The 22,195-nt window shown below is 44.7% G+C and overlaps 1 protein-coding gene across 2 annotated transcripts in view; it reads left to right on the forward strand.

Moving 5' to 3' along the window:
• The window catches only part of MAP2K1 (mitogen-activated protein kinase kinase 1), an 87,018-nt gene that overhangs the window by 22,960 nt on the left and 41,863 nt on the right, over positions 1-22,195 (forward strand). The window lies entirely within an intron of this gene.

Genomic DNA, 22,195 nt, shown 5'->3' on the forward strand with positions numbered 1-22,195 from the left:
TGCTGTGGATCAAATGTTTCCATTTAGTGCACAGCATGAAGGAGGTTGGGAGTATTCTATGATCATATGGATTCTAGTTACTAGACTGTAAATGACTGTGGTGGGTGAGGATGTCATAAATATATTAGTGGCTTGGGGGGCCTGAAGGAGTTAAAGCTCCTCTCAGAATAGCCCAAGCAGCTCCTAGGAAGTAGATTCCGAGGCAGGATGTGGCAAACCAGTGTGTAAATGAGTGCGTTCTCCTTTGGAAGAAAAGGAAGTGGGTGGGGAGAAGTGAAGAGGAAGAGCTCGGTGGACAAATCTTTTTATCTGCTACGGTAAGAACAAGCTTCTCTTTTGAATGCCAGCCAGAGCCTGTAGAATTTTAACCCCAGGCGACCAAGGCCCAAAGAATGCTGAATGATGATGGTCTTGCAGTTTTCTGGTTTTTCTCCACAATACCTCAAATTGAATACACAGTGGAGTGTTGTCTTAGTAGATTTTGTTTTCTAATCTTGATCATCGGTTATTTAATGCTGTTTGAGGATTCAAAGTTAATGTGAAATGTCATCACAGTCACAGTCTTCTAATTCTAACCAAGAATCATTTTATTTATCGGCTTTTTTATTATTATTTTTTATTAATTAATTTATTTTAATAAACATATAATGTATTTTTATCCCCAGGGGTACAGGTCTGTGAATCGCCACGTTTACACATTTCACAGCACTCATCATAGCACATACCCTCCCCAATGTCCATATCCCCACCACCCTCTCCTGTCCCCCCTCCCCCCAGCAATCCTCAGTCTGTTTTTTGAGATTGAGTCTTTTATGGTTTGTCTCCCACCCAATCCCATCTTTCATTTTTTCTTTTCCTACCTCCCCCCAACCCCCCCACATTGCTTCTCCACTTCCTCATATCAGAGAGATCATATGATAGTTGTCTTTCTCCAGTTGACTTATTTCGCTAAGCATAATACCCTCTAGTTCCATCCACGTCATCGCAAATGGCAAGATTTCATTTCTTTTGAGGGCTGCATAGTATTCCATTGTGTATCTATACCACAACTTCTTTATCCATTCATCTGTTGATGGATATCTAGGTTCTTTCCATAGTTTGGCTATTGTGGACGTTGCTGCTATAAACATTTGGGTGCACGTGCCCCTTTGGAGCACCACGTTTGTATCTTTAGGATATATACCCAGTAGTGCAGATGCTGGGTCATAGGGTAGCTCTATTTTCAGTTTTTTGAGGAACCTCCACGCTGTTTTCCAGAGTGGTTGCATCAGCTTGCATTCCCACCAACAGTGTAGGAGGGTTCCCCCCTCTCCGCATCCTCGCCAGCATCTGTCATTTCTTGACTTGTTAATTTTAGCCGTTCTGACTGGTGTGAGGTGGTATCTCATTGTGGTTTTGATTTGTATTTCCCTGATGCCGAGTGATACGGAGCATTTTTTCATGTGTCTGTTGGCCATCTGGATGTCTTCTTTGCAGAAATGTCTGTTCATGTCCTCTGCCCATTTCTTGATTGGATTATTTGTTCTCTGGGTGTTGAGTTTGATAAGCTCTTTATAGATTTTGGATACTAGACCTTTATCTGATATGACGTTTGCAAATATCTTCTCCCATTCTGTCAGTTGTCTTTTGGTTTTGTTAACTGTTTCCTTTGATGTGCAAAAGCTTTTGATCTTGATGAAATCCCAATAGTTCATTTTTGCCCTTGCTTCTGTTGCCTTTGGCGATGTTCCTAGGAAGAAGTTGCTGCCTGCGTTCTCCTCAAGGATTTTGATGGATTCCTTTCTCACATTGAGGTCCTTCATCCATTTTGAGTCTGTTTTCATGTGTGGTGTAAGGAAATTATCGGCTTTTATTTTTAAGTGATCTCTACACCCAACATGGGGCTCAAACTCAGGACCCTGAGATCAAGAGTCACACGCTCCACCAACTGAGATCAAGAGTCACACGTTCTAGCCAACCACCCTAACCTAGAGTAATTTAGAAGAAAGGTTTTTTTTGGTTTTTATTTGTTTGTTTGTTTGTTTTTGGTCTCTTTGATGTGTTTACTTATCTGTTTTAGAACACATTCTCACCCATTGTCTGTCCAGGTGCTCTTAATAGTCCCTCATGATACAGGGACAAGAGTGTAGTCTTATTTCAAGGTTCAGGGTTAGATGGCCTATTACTGGCTCCAGAGCTCCTGACTTCAAGTTTAGGGTTGTTTCCATAATCTTGGTTCCTTTTGGTAAAAGCATGCTTTGTACATTGGAGGTAAATTACTCCCAGTGCAATTTTGCGAATAGTCTCTGGGATTCAGTAAGGCATGTAGGGAAGAAAACAGGTGAAGTGAATTTGATGAGCTTCAGGCATCACTGGAAAAGCAGCCACCACTTGTACATGGATTGTATAAATAGCAGTAATGCAGATCACTGTTGGGTTTAGGAATTGGATCCAGGACAATGGATCAGTGTGAGAAATATCGGTAAAGGCTTCTTTGCGTCTGTCTTTGGACAAGGTAATGAGAGTTTAATTATCTGGAAGAGGAGCCCTGTGGGCTTCCAAGGATTTGGAAAGCTGAGCTCAGCTGCTTTTAAAGTTCAGATTTCTACATACTCTTTGTCTCAAGGAAGTGTGTATGTTTTCTGAGATGCAGAGCTCTTGACTCCATGTCTGTGAAGGTTCCAAACTAGAATTTTCGCATTTATCCGCAGGTCTATTTTGCCCAAGCACAGTATACCTTATAGGTGATTTGACTCCAAAACCACACACTTAAATTGCATCCTGCTCACATTGTGATGGTTTGCATGTATTTTAGATTTTTTTTTTTTTTTTTTATTTTGAAATTTTTTTTTTTTTTTAATTTTTTATTTTAATAAACATATAATGTATTTTTATCCCCAGGGGTACAGGTCTGTGAATCATCTGGTTTACACATTTCACAGCACTCATCATAGCCCATACCCTCCCCAATGTCCATTTCCCCACCACCCTCTCCCGTCCCCCTTCCCCCCCGCAACCCTCAGTCTGTTTCTTGAGATTGAGTCTTTTATGGTTTGTCTCCCTCCCAATCCCATCTTTTCATTTTTTCTTTTCCTACCTCCCCCCAAACCCCCCCACCTTGCATCTCCCCTTCCTCATATCAAAGAGATCATATGATAGTTATATTTCTCCGATTGACTTATTTCGCTAAGCATGATACCCTCTAGTTCCATCCACGTCGTCGCAAATGGCAAGATTTCATGTCTTTTGATGGCTGCATAGTATTCCATTGTGTATATATACCACATCTTCTTTATCCATTCATCTGTTGATGGACATCTAGGCGCTTTCCACAGTTTGGCTATTGTGGACATTGCTGCTATAAACATTCGGGTGCACGTGCCCCTTCGGAGCACCACGTTTGTATCTTTAGGATATATACCCAGGAGTGCAATTGCTGGGTCGTAGGGTAGCTCTATTTTCAGTTTTTTGAGGAACCTCCACACTGTTTTCCAGAGTGGTTGCACCAGCTTGCATTCCCACCAACAGTGTAGGAGGGTTCCCCTCTCTCCGCATCCTCGCCAGCATCTGTCATTTCTTGACTTGTTAATTTTAGCCATTCTGACTGGTGTGAGGTGGTATCTCATTGTGGTTTTGATTTGTATTTCCCTGATGCCGAGTGATGTGGAGCATTTTTTCATGTGTCTGTTGGCCATCTGGATGTCTTCCTTGCAGAAATGTCTGTTCATGTCCTCTGCCCATTTCTTGACTGGATTATTTGTTCTTTGGGTATTGAGTTTGATAAGCTCTTTATAGATTTTGGATACGAGCCCTTTATCTGATAGGTCGTTTGCAAATATCTTCTCCCATTCTGTCAGTTGTCTTTTGGTTTTGTTTACTGTTTCCTTTGCTGTGCAAAAGCTTTTGATCTTGATGAAATCCCAATAGTTCATTTTTGCCCTTGCTTCTGTTGCCTTTGGCGATGTTCCTAGGAAGAAGTTGCTGCGGTTGAGGTCAAAGAGGTTGCTGCCTGCATTGTCCTCAAGGATTTTGATAGATTCCTTTCGCACATTGAGGTCCTTCATCCACTTTGAGTCTATTTTCGTGTGTGGTGTAAGGAAATAGTCCAATTTCATTTTTCTGCATGTGGCTGTCCAATTTTCCCAGCACCATTTGTTGAAGAGGCTGTCTTTTTTCCATTGGATATTCTTTCCTGCTTTGTCGAAGATTAGTTGACCATAGAGTTGAGGGTCTATTTCTGGGCTCTCTATTCTGTTCCATTGATCTATATGTCTGTTTTTGTGCCAGTACCATACTGTCTTGATGATGACAGCTTTGTAATAGAGCTTGAAGTCTGGAATTGTGATGCCACCGACTTTGGCTTTCTTTTTCAATATTCCTTTGGCTATTCGAGGTCTTTTCTGGTTCCATATAAATTTTAGGATTATTTGTTCTATTTCTTTAAAAAAAATGGATGGGATTTTGATAGGGATTGCATTAAATGTGTAGATTGCTTTAGGTAGAATAGACATTTTCACAATATTTGTTCTTCCAATCCATGAGCATGGAATATTTTTCCATTTCTTTGTGTCTTCCTCAATTTCTTTCATGAGTACTTTATAGTTTTCTGAGTATAGATTCTTTGCCTCTTTGGTTAGATTTATTCCTAGGTATCTTATGGTTTTGGGTACGATTGTAAATGGGACTGACTCCTCAATTTCTCTTTCTTCTGTCTTGTTGTTAGTGTAAAGAAATGCGACTGATTTCTGTGCATTGACTTTATATCCTGACACTTTACTGAATTCCTGTATAAGTTCTAGCAGTTTTGGAGTGGAGCCTTTTGGGTTTTCCACATATAGTATCATATCATCTGCAAAGAGTGATAGTTTGACTTCTTCTTTGCCGATTTGGATGCCTTTAATTTCTTTTTGTTTTCTGATTGCTGAGGCTAGGACTTCTAGTACTATATTGAACAGCAGTGGTGATAACGGACATCCCTGCCGTGTTCCTGACCTTAGCGGAAAAGCTTTCAGTTTTTCTCCATTGAGAATGATATTTGCGGTGGGTTTTTCATAGATGGCTTTGATAATATTGAGGTATGTGCCTTCTATCCCTACACTTTGAAGAGTTTTAATCAGGAAGGGATGCTGCACTTTGTCAAACGCTTTTTCAGCATCTATTGAGAGTATCATATGGTTCTTACTCTTTCTTTTATTAATGTATTGTATCACATTGATGGATTTGCGGATGTTGAACCAACCTTGCAGCCCTGGAATAAATCCCACTTGGTCGTGGTGAATAATCCTTTTAATGTACTGTTGGATCCTATTGGCCAGTATTTTGGTGAGAATTTTCGCATCTGTGTTCATCAAGGATATTGGTCTGTAATTCTCTTTTTTGGTGGGATCCTTGTCTGGTTTTGGGATCAAGGTGATGCTGGCCTCATAGAATGAGTTTGGAAGTTTTCCTTCCATTTCTATTTTTTGGAACAGTTTCAGGAGAATAGGAATTAATTCTTCTTTAAATGTTTGGTAGAATTCCCCTGGGAAGCCGTCTGGTCCTGGACTTTTGTTTGTTTGAAGATTTTTGATGACTGTTTCAATCTCCTTACTGGTTATGGGTCTGTTCAGGTTATCTATTTCTTCCTGGTTCAGTTGTGGTAGTTTATACATCTCTAGAAATGTATCCATTTCTTCCAGGTTGTCAAATTTGTTGCCATAGAGTTGCTCGTAGTATGTTCTTATAATTGTTTGTATTTCTTTGGTGTTGGTTGTGATCTCTCCTCTTTCATTCATGATTTTATTTATTTGCGTCCTTTCTCTTTTCTTTTTGATAAGTCTGGCCAGGGGCTTATCAATCTTATTAATTCTTTCAAAGAACCAGCTCCTAGTTTTGTTGATTTGTTCTATTGTTTTTTTAGTTTCTATTTCATTGATTTCTGCTCTGATCTTTATGATTTCTCTTCTCCTGCTGGGTTTAGGCTTTCTTTGTTGTTCTCTCTCCAGCTCCTTTAGGTGTAGGGTTAGGTTGTGTATTTGAGACCTTTCTTGTTTCTTGAGAAAGGCTTGCACTGCTGTATATTTTCCTCTCAGGACTGCCTTTGTTGTATCCCACAGATTTTGAACTGTTGTGTTTTCATTATCATTTGTTTCCATGAATTTTTTCAATTCTTCTTTAATTTCCTGGTTGACCCATTCATTTTTTAGAAGGATGCTGTTTAGTCTCCATGTATTTGCGTTCTTTCCAAATTTCCTCTTGTGATTGAGTTCGAGCTTCAGAGCATTGTGGTCTGAAAATATGCAGGGAATGATCTCGATCTTTTGGTACCGATTGAGACCTGATTTATGACCCAGGATGTGGTCTATTCTGGAGAATGTTCCATGTGCACTAGAGAAGAATGTATATTCTGTTGCTTTGGGATGGAATGTTCTGAATATATCTGTGATGTCCATCTGGTCCAGTGTGTCATTTAAGGCCTTTATTTCCTTGTTGATCTTTTGCTTAGATGATCTGTCCATTTCAGTGAGGGGAGTGTTAAAGTCCCCTGCTATTATTGTATTACTGTTGATGTATTTCTTTGATTTTGTTATTAATTGGTTTATATAGTTGGCTGCTCCCATGTTAGGGGCATAGATATTTAAGATTGTTAGATCTTCTTGTTGGACAGACCCTTTGAGTATGATATAGTGTCCTTCCTCATCTCTTATTATAGTCTTTGGCTTAAAATCTAATTGATCTGATATAAGGATTGCCACCCCAGCTTTCTTCTGATGTCCATTAGCATGGTACATTGTTTTCCACCCCCTCACTTTAAATCTGGAGGTGTCTTCGGGTCTAAAATGAGTTTCTTGTAGGCAGCATATTGATGGGTTTTGTTTTTTTATCCATTCTGATACCCTGTGTCTTTTGATTGGGGCATTTAGCCCATTAACATTCAGGGTAACTATTGAGAGATATGAATTTAGTGCCATTGTATTGCCTGTAAGGTGATTGTTACTGTATATTGTTTCTGCTTCTTTCTGATCTACTACTTTTAGGGTCTCTCTTTGCTTAGAGGACCCCTTTCAATATTTCCTGTAGAGCTGGTTTGGTGTTTGCAAATTCTTTCAGCTTTTGTTTGTCCTGGAAGCTCTTTATCTCTCCTTCTATTTTCAATGATAGCCTAGCCGGATATAGTATTCTTGGCTGCATGTTTTTCTCGTTTAGTGCTCTGAATATGTCATGCCAGTTCTTTCTGGCCTGCCAGGTCTCTGTGGATAGGTCCGCTGCCAATCTAATGTTTTTACCCTTGTATGTTACAGACTTCTTTTCCCGGGCTGCTTTCAGGATTTTCTCTTTGTCGCTAAGACTTGTAAATTTTACTATCAGGTGACGAGGTGTGGACCTATTTTTATTGATTTTGAGGGGCGTTCTTAGCATCTCCTGGATTTTGATGTTTGTTCCCTTTGCCATATTAGGGAAATTCTCTCCAATAATTGTCTCCAATATACCTTCTGCTCCCCTCTCTCTTTCTTCTTCTTCTGGAATCCCAATTATTCTAATGTTGTGTCGTCTTATGGTGTCACTTATCTCTCGAATCCTCTCCTCGTGTTCCAGTAGTTGTTTGTCTCTCTTTTGCTCAGCTTCTTTATTCTCTGTCATTTGGTCTTCTATGTCACTAATTCTTTCTTCTGCCTCATTTATCTTGGCAGTGAGAGCTTCCATTTTTGATTGCACCTCATGAATAGCTTTTTTGATTTCAACTTGGTTAGATTTTAGTTCTTTTATTTCTCCAGAAAGGGCTTTTATCTCTCCGGAGAGGGTTTCTCTAATATCTTCTATGCCTTTTTCGAGCCCGGCTAGAACCTTGAGAATTGTCATTCTGAACTCTAGATCTGTCATGCTACCTATGTCTGTATTGATTAGGTCTCCAGCCTTCGGTACGGCCTCTTGTTCTTTTTTTTGAGGTGAGTTTTTCCGCCTTGTCATTTTGTCCAGGTAGGATTTGCTTTCTCCTGCTGTGGAATTCCGCTGTTCTTGGTGACTGAAGTTGGTTTTGGATCGGTTTCTTGTTGATCTTCTGGGGGAGGGGCCTGTTGTAGTGATTTTCAAGTGTCCTTGCCGCAGGCGGAATTGCACCGCCCTTGCCAGGGGCCGGGCTAAGGAATCCGCTCGGGTTTGCTTTCGGGAGCTTTTGTTCCCTGAGCGCTTTCCGTAGAGTTCCGGAGGACGGGAATGAAGATGGCGGCCTCCCAATCTCTCGGCCCGGAGGAGCCGAGAGCTTGGGGTTCCGCTCCTCAGTGCGCTCTCAGAGCAAAGCGCCCAACAGTCCCGCCTCCCTGGCTTGCGGTCGCGCCTCGAGGAAAGCAGTCAATTGTTGGAGCTGGAGAAAAGCGCCGGGTCGCTTTTGTCTCTGTGGCCTCCGGCCGCGCTCCGAGCCCACCCAGCCTGCGACCGGCACAAGGTAACCCTGGGCTTAGAGCTCACTCCTCGGCTTTGTCGCTATAGCCGGCTTCCCCGCTCCAATACCTGCGAGCTCTGCGGCACTCAGACACCCCCAGTCCTTCTGTGACCCTGCGGGTCCTGGGGTTATGCTGACCCCGCCTGGGTTTCCCCCCAGTTTAGCCTCTGGAGCGATGTCTCCCACTGGAGCCGACTTTTAAAAGTCCCGATTTTGTGCTCCGTCGCTCCGCCGCTTGCCGGGTGCCGGCCCCTCCCCCCGGGGTCTATCTTCCCGTCGCTTTGGATTCACTTCTCCGCAGGTCCTACCTTTCAGAAAGTGATCGATTTTCTGTTTCTGGGATTGTTGCTCTTCTTCTCTTTGATTTCCCGTTGGATTTGTAGGTGTTCACAATGGTTAGATAAGCTATCTAGCTGATCTCCTGCTACCCGATGTCGTCTCAGCCTGCTACTTCTCCGCCATCTTGACTCCTCCCCCCTAGATTTTTAAATATATAAAAAGTGTTCTTATGGCATATAAAATTTTTTTTAAAGTATGTTCTTTTTTTTTTTTTAAAGATTTTATTCATTTATTTGACAGACAGAGATCACCAAGTAGGCAGAGAGGCAGACAGAGAGAGGGGAGGAAGCAGGCTCCCTGCTGAGCAGAGAGCCCGATGTGGGGCTTGATCCTAGGACCCTGGAATCATGACCTGAGCCGAAGGCAGTGGCTTTAACCCACGGAGCCACCCAGGTGCCCCTAAAATTTTGTTTTTTAATTAAAAAAAAGGGGTGCCTGGGTGGCTCAGTGGGTTAAGCCTCTGCCTTTGGCTCAGGTCATGATCTCAGGGTCTTGGGATCGAGCTCCGCATCGAGCTCTCTGCTTAGCGGGGAGCCTGCTTACCCCCTCTCTCTGCCTCCCTCTCTGCCTACTTGTGATCTGTCAAATAAATAAAATCTTTAAAACAAAAATAAAAACAAAAAACTTGTGGCATTTTTAGAAGCTAAGATGTCAGACTGCTCTTTGCTGAACCCTGAACACCCTGAGGCGAATATTCTAGGCTGTGTGCTGGGACCATCTTTTTTTAATTTTTTTTTTAAACATAAGATTTTTACTTCTTTGAGGTATAATGGACATATAAGCTGCTGATTGATACATGTATTGTGATATGATTACCATCATAGCCTTAGCTAACATATCTATCATATCACATAATTATGTCTTTTTTGCTTTTTTGTGGTGAGAAGATTTAAGATCTAATCTCTTAGCAACTTTGCTGTCTATAATACGATATTTTTGACTGTGCTGTGCATAACATCTCTAGGCCCTATTCATCTTCCACTGCAGGTTTGTACCCTTTGACCAACGTCTCCCCAACATCCCTTCCTTTTCCTCAAACCTGATTGTTTAGCCTGGTGTACTGTGCCCTTCATGGTCTAGCTCCAGCTTACCCTCCGGCTTATCTGTCCACCCTTCTGGATGGATGCACCTACTCTCTGGCCACTTGGAATGGCCTGTAACTTTCGTGCTGATGCCCAAGCCTGCAGTGCTTTTTCTCTTGCTGCAAACAGTTGGATTATCCTTCAGGACTAAACCTGGGCATTACATTTGCTGACCTTCTCTTTCCCTTCCTCATCTTATATGGAACGGGGAGGCTTACTTCTGTTCTCAAAGGCCTCTCTGCCCACCTCACTTTCAGCATTATGGTCTACCTTACCCTGTAGTCATTGGTATCCTTCCCTGTGTTTGGCTTGCACTGTGATCCCTGTTTCTTTCTTTCATCTTTACCTTTTTTTTTTTTTAAGGTTTTATTTATTTATTTGACAGAGAGAGAGAGAGCACGAGCAGGGGAAGCAGCAGAGGGAGAGGGAGAAGCACGCTCCCCGCTGAGCAGGGAGTCTGGTGTGGGGCTTGATCCCAGGACCCTGAGATCATTACCTGAGCTGAAGACAGACATTTTAACTGACTGAGCCAGCCATGCACCCCATCATCTCTATATCTTTATCTCCCAGTCACCCTCTCTGTCTTTCTCTCTCTCTCTCTCTCTCTCTCTCTCACACACACACATACTCACACACACACACACACACAATGCCTGGTGAGGGCAGGGACCTAAGTCTTCCTCATCTTTACCCTCCTAGCCTCGAGCACAGACAGTGCCTGTCCCACAGTGGCTGCTCCGTGATAAAGCCGCCTTGCATTTTCACAGCTGTGGGTGTAAATGGGTATAAGGCAGATGTCTGTTCAGCCTCCCATGCCCTCCTCTAGATTGGAGCAGTCCTGCATCTTTACATTCTCATGGTCACTTTTGCTTTTCTGGGACCCGTGGTTCCCGTTTTTGTTTTTTGTTTTTTCTCTTCTTGTTGCTCTGTGTTGAATCAGCTTGGAATTTGGCCCTTTTTTTCCTGGTTTCCACCAAACAACAATAAGAATGAAATAAACACAAAGCTATTTCCGTACACAGCAGATTGGACTGAGGGTCTGGGGTAGGGAGGGTGTATTACATTCTAACAGTACAGACAGCTTAACATCTGGTGGTGGTAACTAGCTTTGGTCTTAAATGACCTTTGCCCCTTTGCCGTGGTGCCTCCTTTCCTCTTGGTTCACTTTACAGCCACTCTCCAAATAGACTTCTCCCATCTTACTCTGCAGCATAAATCATTTCTCCAGCTCTGCTCTACATGCTGTTCAGGCCTGCTTCTGCTTGTGCCGTGGCTGAGGATCAGGCCCTTTTAAACTATGGGCAAGCCTTCTGGTCCTCTGGTAGCCTCTGTTGTGTGTGGGTTTGTTAGCACAAACATTTACCTCCCCCACTTTCAGAATACAGATGCCAGCACAGTCAGCTTTGGTTCTCTCTGGTCTGTGATGTTCCTTCTGCCAGGTAGGTTTAGACCCTGCCAGGCCAACTGCTATTGATTTGAGGGCCTGACTAGTAGTTTTCTCCAAAGCGAGCACTTGTACGGACTTCTAGTCATGGTCTTGAGATCGGCTTCCGTTGCTCATTGCCAGACAGTGTTGTAGGAGTGGGGTTTTTCCTCCAGAGATGATGTGTTCTCAGAGGTGAGGTTTACTGACCCCTCTTGTGGGTACTTTGATTAGGAGAAGGGCCAAGCTTTCATAAACGTGTGTTCATGTATTTAAGGAAGGAACAGGTCTGGAGAATTGATGATTTCTTCGTGCGGACTAGAATTGGAGACAGATTTTCAATCTGTGTTTCCTCTGACTGTATCTTCCTGCCTTAGCTGTGCTTCTGAGCATTGGCTCTTTCCCTTTTTGCCCTGGGGACTTGACTGATCTGATGGGTCTGGATTATGAGGTCCAAGATGACTGTCACATTGGGTCCTGTACTTCTGTCTCTTATTGAAGAGGAGCTTTACACTGCTGAGTCATAGAGCGGCATGGGCTAATACTACATAGGCGGTCTCCTCCTTCCTTTCTTCCTTTCTCTTCTTTTTTTTTTTTTTTAAGTAGGTGCCATGCCCAACATGGGATTTGAACTCACAACCACGAGATCAGGAGTGCTCTTGAGCTAGCCAGGCACCCCTACATAGGCAGTTTCTTTTTTTCTACATAGGCAGTTCCTTTTTTTCTGTCCATTTATTTATTTATTTATTTGACACAGAGATCACAAGCAGGCAGAGAAGCAGGGAGAGAGGCTGGGAGTGTGGGGGGGAAAGCAGGCTCCCCGCTGAGCAGAGAGCCTGATACGGGGCTTGATCCCAGGACCCCGGGACCCCGGGACCACAACCCGAGCGGAAGGCAGAGGCTCTAACCCACTGAGCCACCCAGGCGCCCCTATAGGCAGTTTCGAAAAGGTCTTTATCCTAGTCATCTTCTTAAGAGCAGGGACTGGGTGGGGTCAAATACATCATCTGTCTAAGGCTGCAATCAACCAGCTGGTCCTTTCAGGAACACACCCATTGTGTGGCCACCACCAGACCCAAGGCTCCCCTTGTTCCTCGGATGGTGACCACATATTTCGTGGATGTTTCACTTGGGTTGTCTGTGGTGTTTTCTCCCTTCCAGGACTTCCTGCCCCTCCTCTCCACCCTGCCACCCTCAGTAGGCCCCTGGCTGTCTTCTGGCCACCTGAATTTTTACTCATTCTACTGGTGTGCTTCACCTGGGCCGTGTCCTTCCCTTCCCCCTCCAAATGACTCAGCCTTGGATGTTCCTCTGAAAGGAATTCCTCTCTGGGTAGATTTAATTTGTTGCCTTTCCAGGAACCTTTTAATACAGGACAGTTCTTTCTTTGCCTCAAGGAAATAAGTCACTAACGGGCAATAGAGGTGTGATTGGCTGATGGTTTGAAGGACCTGAACTCTTCTGCCCAAGGTGTGGAGAAAAGATAACTTTTGGAGTTCCAGGCCTACCTGGTCTTAACCGTTCCTGGCCTCCATTTCTATTTCTGTAAAATGGGAACGACATAGATAATTTTTAATGTTGTGAGGATGAAGTGAGTTAATGGGAATAATATGGCTAGCATTTAAGAATCCCTTAAATTTCATTCTTTATCAGACAGTTATGTCCCTGTTTTGTCCTCATCAAGTAACAGCATTATTCCTTTTCATCCTCCATCTTCTGATGCCCACTGCCTTCCCCCACCCCACTCTCCTGTCTCCAAATTTCATCACTTGTTTTTTTTTTTTTTTGTACTTCTGCAAAAGACTGATCCTTTAGAAATTAATTCATATGTGGCTAATATGAAACAAATTTTGTCCATTGGAGCGGAAGAAACCATAGTCTGTCAGTTCTTTCAAGCAACAATATGACACCCCCTCTCCGATTCAGGATGTTGTTCAATATTTGAGAAGAGTCTGTGTGAGTGGGTGGTCCTGTCACTCCAGAGGTTCCTCTGTGTGGGTGCGTGCGTGTGTTTTTCAGCGTGACTCTCTGCAGAAACACGCTATGGGAAGGCAGTTTGTATCATTTCAGAAGGCTCTTTGATTCCAGGAAGTGTTTTTGGGTTTTGTTTGCTTTTGTTTAGTTTTCTAAGGGTAGGAATATGTGATTATTTATCCTTTTTCTTTTCTTTTCTCTTTTTTTAAGTAGGCTCCACACCCAGTGTGGGGCTTGAACTCAGAGCCGTGAGAGCAAGAGTTGCATACTCTACCGACTGAGCCAGCCAGGCTCCCCTTTTTATCTTTTCTTAATTAAACCTGTTTTCTTGACTTTGAAACACATTTGTTGATTGGCCTGGAAGCTACTTGATTGAAAATGAAATTAAAGAGAAACACTTGTCCTGATCCTCAGGACCTTCTTCTTTTTCTTTTCTTTTTTTTTTTTTTAATATTTTATTTATTTATTTGACAGAGAGAGAGATCACAAATAGGCAGAGATAGAGGGAGAAGCAGGCTCCCCACTGAGCAGAGAGCCTGATGTGGGGCTTAATCCCAGGACCCCAAGATCATGACCTGGGCCCAAGGCGGTGGCTTAACCTACTGGGCCACCCAGGTGCTCCCAGGACCCTCTTTTTTACGTGACATTCCTCTAACACTTTTTTTGCTTATCACAGCCTTACTCTCCATTTTCTACAGGGCAGACCACACTAGAATACCCTTTCTCCTTTTTTTGCTATCTAACTTTTATTTATCGTTGCAGACCAGTTCAGGGCTTCTATTCCTATAAGACTTAGGCTGATGATGCCAGCATCTCCTGCACTGCAGAGCTGTGTCCCAGGCCTCTGGAGAAAATTAGGGGACCTGCAAAACTGTCTTTGCCCCAGTCCTTTTTTGGGCGTGGTGGTGAAACCAATGAAAGGCGGTACAGTCAGTATTTTTTTTTTTTTTAAAGTAGGCTCCACACTGGGCTTGAACTCACTCACACGAGATCAAAGAGCTGGAGAGTCAGACACTGAACTGACGGAGCCACTCCAGCACTCCAGGGCAGTGTTTAACTACATTGTACGTTTTTGCCAGATTATTTATTACATGAAAACATGAAGATGCAGGAATTTCATTAGTAGAATGAGGCTGACAGTGGTGATCACATCCTGGTGGTGTTAGATGAAAGGGCGTCATCTACCTTCATCAGAATACCGGTCGCACAGTACTCAGTAAATCAATAGGGAGGATGAGCAAATTAAATGTTACCCTTACTAACCAATACTATTAAATACTTGTTTAGCACCTTAAATGATTTCAGCATTTTTTACATTCCACTCTTAAGGTATCTCTGCAACAACTGTTTTTTATATGTATTTTTTAAGGAAGCTCTACACCCATTGTGGGGCTTGAACTTGTGACCCCAAGACAAGATCTACCGACTGAGCCAGCTGGGCACCCCATCTACAACAGCCTTTTATTTCTCATCATGTCGTTGGCTTGAAGTGCCCTTAGCTGTCTGTATTCCTCTCCCTGTGTCACAAAGGGCCTTCTGGTGCCGAAACGCATGCATCCTCAGAGAAGGCCTGCGAAGATAAAACAGTCCATATTGTCTCAAAGGAAAAGGCAGTGAGGATGGGAAAATGGTCAGTGGGGTGTACATGTGGACAAGAAGAAATGACCAGGGTCTCAAGCTGTACGGCCTGGGAAGCCAGCCACCATGTTCGCAGAGACGCATGGCCCTGGGACTTAGCTGCAAAGTTCTGTTCTTCGAAATCTGCAGGACGAATCTGGTTTTAGGATCAGAGAACTTTAGCATTGAAAAGGACTTTAAAGACCACCTAGTTTAACTCTCCTGTTTTACCTGTGAGAACAGGCGAGGGGAAAGTAACATGAATAGTTGACAGACTGAGTGCTTTCCGGGTTGAACCCAAGTCTTTGACTCCCAAAGCCTTCACACTTAATTTCTGCAGCAAAGAGTAAATGGCAGCCACATGCCATGGTTTTTTTTTCTTCTTCTTTATTCTTTCTAGTAGTTTTATGTCCCACTGTGAAAGACCAGTTCTGTGCTGACCCAGAAGCAGGTGACTTCCTACATATGTCACTGGCCTGGAAGTGGATCTGGGGGCTGCTTTCCAGAACAACTGTGAGACTTTGCTCACCTATACGTCTGTCAGCAAGCAGAGGAGAGTAGGCGGCCAAGAAACGATTTACATTAGCAGCCAGCACCAAGAAAAGGGAAAAAAATACTTTTGCTAAATTCAGTGAAGCACATTATGAACCAGGCAGGGGAACGGCTGTACTAAAGCATGTCTTCCCATAGCCGCTTAAGAGTCTAAGCCCAAAACTGGGTTCAACACCAACACAAAGTAGAGGTCTATGGCTGGAGGTGGAGGAGGAAGCTTTCTCCTGCCCAAGAACTGCCACAGATGCAAGGTTGTTTTGGTTGCCATGGAGAGGAGGGCAAGTCCGTGTTCGCCGGGACTGTTTAAGACTGAGGCTGGCCCAGGACTGGAGAGAACTTCCTTATCGCTACCATAGGTATGGTGGCTGGCTTCCCAGGCTGTACAGCTTGAGGCCCTGGTCATTTCTTCTTGTCCACACGTATACTCCACTGACCCTTTTCTCATCCTCACTGCCTTTTCCTTTGAGACGATATGGACTGTTTTATCTTCGCAGGCCTTCTCTGAGGATGCATGCGTTTCGGCACCAGAAGGCCCTTTGTGACACAGGGAGAGGAATACAGACAGCTAAGGGCACTTCAAGCCCATGATGGGATAAGAAATAAAAGGTGGTCACAAAGACGATATGAGGGTGTTACGTAAAAGTAATTGCGCTCAATCTCTGGAGGAGGGGCAGAGGCATGAGGAAAGATCTCACTCTGTGGCCAGGCATCACGGGACGGTTTAAAGCTGAGGGAGGATTAGGAACGCTGAGGGGGAAAAAGAAATCTCTGCGGCTCAGGCTCCACTCAGAGCACAAGATAAAACTCATTGCTGGAGAAATCAGCAGCCTGTGGTGGAGGAGATTACCAGTGTTCACCAGAAAATCCAAACCTAGCTCAGCTCCCAGCGAATACATGCTAACAGCACGACAGAAGAATGTGCCCATTTCTGAGCGTAAAGATGATGTCCCTCAGTCCTTTTTCTCCTAGTACAGTGTGTACCATTCAGTGCAATGTTAAAAGACACGGAATTGAGAGAGAGAAAAACAACTTACAAGAGATAAGACCGTTGATAGAACTAGACTCAGAGGTGACCCAGATGTTGAAATGAATGGACAAGGGGCTGAAATAACCTATGATTATGGACAACATGCGTGAACAAATGACGAATTTCAGAAGAGATGGAAACCAAAGATGAGTGAAAATGCTAGAAAATTTTAAAAACATGACATTGGAGGTCAATGGGTCTGTCAGCCAACTGGAGGCAACTGAGGAAAGAATCAGTGACCCTGAAAATAGGTTAGTAGAAATGATCTAAACTGAAAAAAAAAGTATCCAGACTGAGACACAAGGAGGAAAGGAATAAAAAGAAATCAGACCACAGCATCCAAGATATCTGCATATATATAGAGGAAGAGATAGAAATTGAGAGAGAGAGAGAGAGAGAGAGAGATTAGAGACAGACAGACACACTGACCTGACTGCAACTTTTTAAGGAATTGGCTATGGAACTACAGAAGCCTGTGAAGTCCACAGTTTGCAGGGTAGCCTGGTAGGCTGGAGACCCATGGAAGATTTGCACTGAAGTCCAAAGGCAGTCTGCTGGCACACTGCCTTCTTTGGGGAGGTTAGTCTTTGTTCTTTTAAGGCCTTAAACTGACTGGATGAGTCTCACTCCTCATTATGAAGAGTAATCTGCTTTATTCAAAGTTGACCAGTTTAAATGTTACTCTAATCCCTCTCCCCTCCCCCACAAACCCCACTTTTGTAGAAACATTCTGAATAAAGTTTGACCAGATACCTTAGCATTGTGGCCTTGCCAAAGCTGACACATAAAATTAAACATCACATGTCCCCTTCTGGTTACTGCTCCCACCCAAAAGCGTGTTCACTTTTATGCTTTATAACTGCGTAGATTAGTTTTGCCTTTCCTTGAATTTGACATAGATGCAGAAGAACACATACTTTGTTGTTCCATCTGGCTTCTTTCTTACGTAACCCTAGAATTTTATTGTCTAGGGAGCCGAGCAGCCCTTCCCAGAGCAGCCTGTAGGTTTGAGGGGTAAGGGTATAGAACCCCTTCTCCACCATGCTCTTTGGGGCTAGCCTAAACTGCACTCCCTAACACTGATGGGCTAGCCTGCGGTGGAGTCTGGAATCAGTTAGCTGTGCCTTTGGCCCTCGCTGCCTTCCCCCTTCAGGCCCATTCTTCTTTCCTCTCTTACACTCTTCGTTGTTTTGTTTGTTTGTTTTAAAATATTTTTATTTACTTATTTTCTAGAGAAAGAGAGAGAGGAGATGATCAGGGAGGGCAGAGGGAGAGGGAGAAGCAGACGCTCTGCCGAGCAGGGACCCTTTGTGGGCCTCCATCCCAGGACCCTGAGATCATGACCTGAGCCAAAAGCAGACGCTTTACCAACTGAGCCACCCAGTCACCTTCTTTGTAACCCCCACATACCCCCATCCATGTTCGACTCTGTAGAGAACCCAAAGCCAGTTCTTTTCTCCACCCCCCCCATATCCCTTCTCTTGAAGATCTTTGGCTTTTCAACCTGAACACGCACTCAGTCTTACTCTACTTCCTCAGCTGGTTGTCACATTGACGGGCGTGGTTGGATCCCAGAGACAGCGAACTAGACAACTCTCCCCTTCCCTTCTCTCCTTCTCCCCTTGTACTTTTTTTTTTTTTTTAAACTGGGTGTGGAGACTGAGTGCCAGGAAGGGTGGTAGCTTGCCCAAGATCTCACAGATGGCGGTCATACAGGGTGAGGTTGGAGGGGTTGCAGTCAGTCTCTTGATGCTGTTTGCCCTTGGCTTGGGTCTTCTGCCTGCCCTCTTTCTTCCCAGCCCCAGTAGCATTCCTCCCTGCCCAATGTCGCAGGGAGAGAGAACTTCCCGAGTCCCTGAGCTCCCCGAGGACACCCCTGCCTGTGCTGGGACCCTTTCTCTGCTCCAGCACAGTCACTGATTGTCATCTTCTGCTCTTCCCTCTGGGCTCCTTCCTGGCAGGGCCTGCCACCCAGGCTAGAGCAAGGCTCAGGCTGGTGACAGACCACTGACTGGTGTTGGCATGCTGCTGTGGCCCATTTCTTTTGGGGTGTGGCAGTTTGACGACCCCTTTCCGTTGTCCAGATGTTATCTCCCTCCCCCTTAAATCATTCCTTTAGGTCAGCTTCCCATCTCAGTGACCATCAGGGTTGGCGATGGCAGTGTGGGGCCTTGAAAGGTTCTCTGTTCTAGGAACTGGGAGAGCTAGCTGCTAGTAAGTCATGTGACTTTGTCCTCTCTGGACCTCCGTTTCCTCACCTGTAGAATGGGTCCAATAGGGTCTTAGAGGTCCCTCCCTGTGCTACGTTTTAGGCTGCTTCCTGATTTAAACGCAGGAGCCACAAATGCAAGATTCCAGTTGTGGCAGCGCCCTTAGGCTTAGCAGATGGGTGGGATGAGGGAGAGGGAAGAAGATGTTCTTGCCCATAGGATCGTCCTTTCTCCACCCACTTCATTGTGCCTCCTTGGTGTTTTCAGAACACAAATGACAACCCTTGTTTTTCTCCATATTTCTTGCTCTTCTCTGCCTTCCCATTTCAAACCTATAATCTTCTTGTATCTTGATGCACTTGTGTTTATTGTAAGACAGCCACAGTGCAGAATTCATGTTGCTGTGAGTTATTTTCTCTCTGCTGTGGTGCATGGGGTGATGGGAGGCAGACATCACAGCTGATCCCCGGAGGACTCTGTGTGTGTGTGTGTGTGTGTGTGTGTGTGTGTGTGAGAGAGAGAGAGAGAGAGAGAGAGAGAGATATTTATTGTTTTGAGCTCCAGTGCCCTGTCTTGATCCATAGTCCTGATTTTGCTGATTTCAGTTAAAACCAAAGATTGTGCAAGAGACAGGTTCTGGTCCTCCGAGAAGTGGAGACTGGTGGTGTGGTTGAAGGGTGACAGGCCCCCCTTTTCCTTTGCTGGAAGCATTTCAGCTTGGGGTAGGGCGGGGCAGGAACCATGCGGAATATCACTGACTCCCCGAGTGGGAGGAAGCAGTACTAAACACAGCTACGTTATTGATTGATTTCTTTTTAATGAGTACTGAAAGCCGCTGAGATGCCAGGATTTTCCTTTCACCTTCAGATAAAACTCTTTGTCTTTCATCCTCTGCAACAGTTCTTTTAAGAAACTTTTCAAGAGTTTTAAGAATTGTTAAGGGAAAAGGTAGTAACTTCTGGATTCCATTGTCGCTGCCTTGGCAGCAGCTCCTCGACCTCCAGCCTACCCTCACTTGCCCTAACACTAGTGTAGAAGCGTGCCAAAATCCCATAGTTCTTCCCCGTGGTTTTCTGTTCTGGTCCTCCCCTGGTGAAGGAAGCATACAGTTGTGACTCCATTTGACAGGAGAGAAGACAGAGATGTGTCAGAGTTAAATGAGCAGTCTCTGCTCGCGTAGCTAGCAGTCAGGGTAAGGATCCGGGATTCCCGATTACTAATGACTTGTCAGCTTGGCAGTGCTGTTTCACCCCCGGTCATCAGGAAAGTCAGGGCGACACAGTGTGGAGTCTTTACTGTGTCCCTCTGTGGCTCAGCCTTCTGAAAATACCAGTGAGGAGCCAGCTCCTTAGGTGGTGGGGTAGGTGGTTAGGACGAGGAGGGAGGAAGGCCAGATTAAGTTTTTTTCCGGAAGGTGGGAGAATTACTTGTTTCTACAAAGTCAGGAAAATGAGCAGAGTTAGCATTTCTTCTTTTTGCCTATTGGGTGGGGTTTCTTGTGGTCAGTGTTACTTGCAAGGCAGCATTGAACTTGATGTGCAGGGTAGGCAGGATTGCATCTGGAGCAAAGGGCACTTTGTGGAGGTGCCCCATCTTTATGAGTAGCCGAACCCTTCTGTCACAGAGGCCCCTGCTAGGATCTTACCCCTGTCGACACGTTGCCTTCCTTGAAAGTATTGAACTTTTTGAAGAGGTAGTCTAGCATTACGGTTAAAATTAGAGATTCTGTCTGCCCAGGTTTCCATCCTTGCTCTGTTGCTTAGTAGCTGTGTGACCTTGGACAAGTCACTTCACCCATCTGTACTTGCGTTCGGTGTCTGTTGAGGATTAAATGCATGTTGATGATTAAATGCATGAGCAAGTGTAACAGTACAGTGCTGTGAGGAGAATGACTTCCTTCCATTCAGTCCCCGCCCCCATCACCTGCCCAGCATGCACGCGCGTGCGTGCCCTTGGAGTGGACTGCTGAGCCCTATAGGCAGCTGGAACCTCATTGAAGTTTTAGCTGTGGGGTCTGTCCACGTTTGACAGGTGTCTCCAGACATTGTCATTGGTGGGTTTCTGAGAGTCAGGAAACCTGAAGGTGTGTACAGTATCCTCCCAGCCATGCTGGTTCTGGGCCCCTACCCCTGGGAGGCCGGGGCAGCTGTGAGACATAGTTGAGCCTTTCAGCAGGATGAGAATTACCAGCTGTTTTAGTGGGGCTGCATAACAAAATGTCATAGACTGGTTGGCTTGAATGACAGAAAGGTATTTTCTCATAGTCCTGGAGGCGTGAAGACTGAGATGAGGGTGCTGGCATGGTTGGGTTCTGGGAAGGCCTCTGCCTGGCCTGCAGACAGTGGCCTTCTCTTGGTGTCCTCATAGGGCCTTCTTTGGTGTGTGCCCAGGGGCAGGGAGGCTACCTCTCTTCTTATGACCACCAGTCCTATCTGATTATGACTCCACCCCTTTGACCTTATTTAACCTTCATCACCTCTTAAAAGTCCTGTCTCTAAACATACTCACGTTGGGGGTTAGGCCTTCAACATACAGATTTGAGGGAGACACAATTCAGACCATGGTACTAGCCTTCCTTCCCCAAGAGCCCCCAGTCAGGACGCTCCATGAGAACAGCCTGGTGTCGTCTGTGGCCATTATACTGTTATTTGTAAGGTGTGTTGGACCTTCCCATAGACCAGGGCAGCAGAAGGGTCTGGATCTCCTTGCCTTCTTGAGAGTTGGAACAGAGGATGAATGAAGAGTGGAAGATGATGCTTACTCCCACCCATGAAGCTCAGAAGTGGCACGTATGTTGGGGGGCGGGTACCCGCCTTCTGATGTGTAATGATGGTCTTGTCACCGTGTTTGTTTAGGGCTAAAATCACCTGAAACACAGTGGAAGCTCTTTACCACTGTCTCCTTCACAAGTTCCCTGGAGTAACGAATGCTTTTTTGTTCTCTGTAAACTCAGTACTGCCCACCAGCGTGCTGAATGCACAGCTCACAGGCCGCTCTGCCCTGCCCACTCACCTCTGCACCCACTGGTGAAATTATGTGCTTACCAAGAGCCGGTTTGTTCCCAGAGTCGTTTGTATGGTTGTGGCTGGCGTTGTAATTATGTAACATACTTAAATATTAGATAAACTGGTGAAACACGCCTGCAGGTGAAGTGGGTTCCCCACCCCCTTTGAACACTAATTAGAAGCCCTGGAAAGACTCAGTAAGTCCAGCTCACTAAACATTATTATACAATTAGGTGAGCATTAAGATGGGGGGAAATCCTAAAACTCTAACAATTTTGTGTTGATATTTTTTTTAAAGATTTTTTAATTTATTCATTTGACAGATCACAAGTAGGCAGAGAGGTGGGCAGAGAGAGTAGAAGGGAAGCAGGCTTCCTGCTGAGCAGACAGACCGACGTGGGGCTCTATCCTAGGACCCTGAGATCATGACCTAAGCCGAAGGCAGAGGCTTTAACCCACTGAGCCACCCAGGCGCCCCTTGTGTTGATATTCTGTGTCTATGTTTTTACTCTACTTTAAAGAATCAGGCATTGGAAATGGTAGTGTATTGTTCTGGTTCATGTGAGAG

This window comes from Martes martes (assembly GCF_963455335.1).
Source record: "Martes martes genome assembly, chromosome: 7".
Taxonomy (NCBI): Eukaryota; Metazoa; Chordata; class Mammalia; order Carnivora; family Mustelidae; genus Martes; species Martes martes.